A 1,454-nucleotide genomic window follows, 5' to 3' on the forward strand; every position below is an offset into this window, starting at 1 on the left:
ATGCAATCCATGGTTTTCTTTATCAGGTGCTGGGTCCAAGATCCAGCATGTGGTCATTGAGCAGGTGGAGCTGAGAATTCATGCTGTGCCCGGCTGAAGCATCATTTGGGAAAGTGATGGAGGAACTTGGTCTCTGTCTCATTCATAGTCTCTAGTGCATAAAAAGAATTCAAGTCCTGTGAAGGTTCTGTGCCCCAGTGTAAGGGAATGCCAGGGCCAATAAGTGGGAGAGGGTGGGGTGGCAAGCATGGGGAGGGGGAGCCAACAGGGGTTTGTTCTTGTTGTTTTTGTTTGTTTGTTTGTTTGTCTGTTTTTTGGAGGGGAAACTGGGAAAGGAGAAATCATGTGACATGTAAATAAAAAAATATCTAATAAAAAAATAGAAAGACAAAAAAAGAAGAGTTCAAGTGCTAGTGAGGACATCTGGTACTTTATGTCAGGAGGACATGGAATGGTGAGAATCAGTTCTGGAGAAATGATCTTAGTGTAAGGACATCATTTTTCAACTATGGGAAGAAGAAGACCAAGGAGGATATAGGATTATGTAGTCCTAGAGTCTAAGACTTAAAGGAAATCTGTAGTCTTGGCTCTCAGGGAAGTTTCTGAAAGTATGCGCCAGCCTGCCTCCATCTTAGGCTTAAAAGCCATCTTATTGTAAAGACAAACTAGGCTCATTCCTGTGTATGATTAAGCCTCTGTGGCTCAAGGATTGGGCTATGGGCCACCTGCAACCGTAATTACAAATGGTTGGCTCTGTAGTGCCCATTGTAGGAATGGCAATCCTATGCACCACCTGCAACCGTAATTACAAATGGTTGGCTTTTTAGTGCCTATTCCAGGAATGGCAATAATGTCTTTGTTTCAAAAAGTTTATAGCCCTGTCTTCACTTCATAAAGGTCATGACTACCTGTTGTCATGACTACCTGATTGTTTTGACCATCTTGTTATGTTCTGCTCCTATAATCACACCTATTTTGTCCACCAAATCCCCCATTGAGAAACCACCTACCTCCTAGCTATAGAAACCTTGTGTCTTTGGCTCAGTGGGTAAGAGCACTGACTGTTCTTCTGAAGGTCCTGGGTACAAATCCCAGCCACCACACGGAGGCTCACAACCACCAGTAATGAGATCTGACACCCTCTTCTGGTGCATCTGAAGATAGCTACAGTGTACTTATTTATAATAATAAATAAATCTTTGGGCCAGAGCGAGCAGGGACAGAGTGAGTGGGGTCTACTGGAGCGAGCAGAGGTCCTAAATGTCAATTTCCAACAACCAGACGAAGGCTCACAACTATCTATACAGCTACAGTGTTTACTCATATGCATAAAATAAATAAATCTTAAAAAAAAAAAAGAAAAGAAATCTTGTCTTCCTCATGTCCAAAACTGACCTCTTCAACCTCATTTTTAGGGAGAGACAGCCCATGTACATGAATTTTAATAGCTTACT

The sequence above is a fragment of the Mastomys coucha genome, unplaced genomic scaffold (assembly GCF_008632895.1).
Source record: "Mastomys coucha isolate ucsf_1 unplaced genomic scaffold, UCSF_Mcou_1 pScaffold3, whole genome shotgun sequence".
Lineage (NCBI taxonomy): Eukaryota > Metazoa > Chordata > Mammalia > Rodentia > Muridae > Mastomys > Mastomys coucha.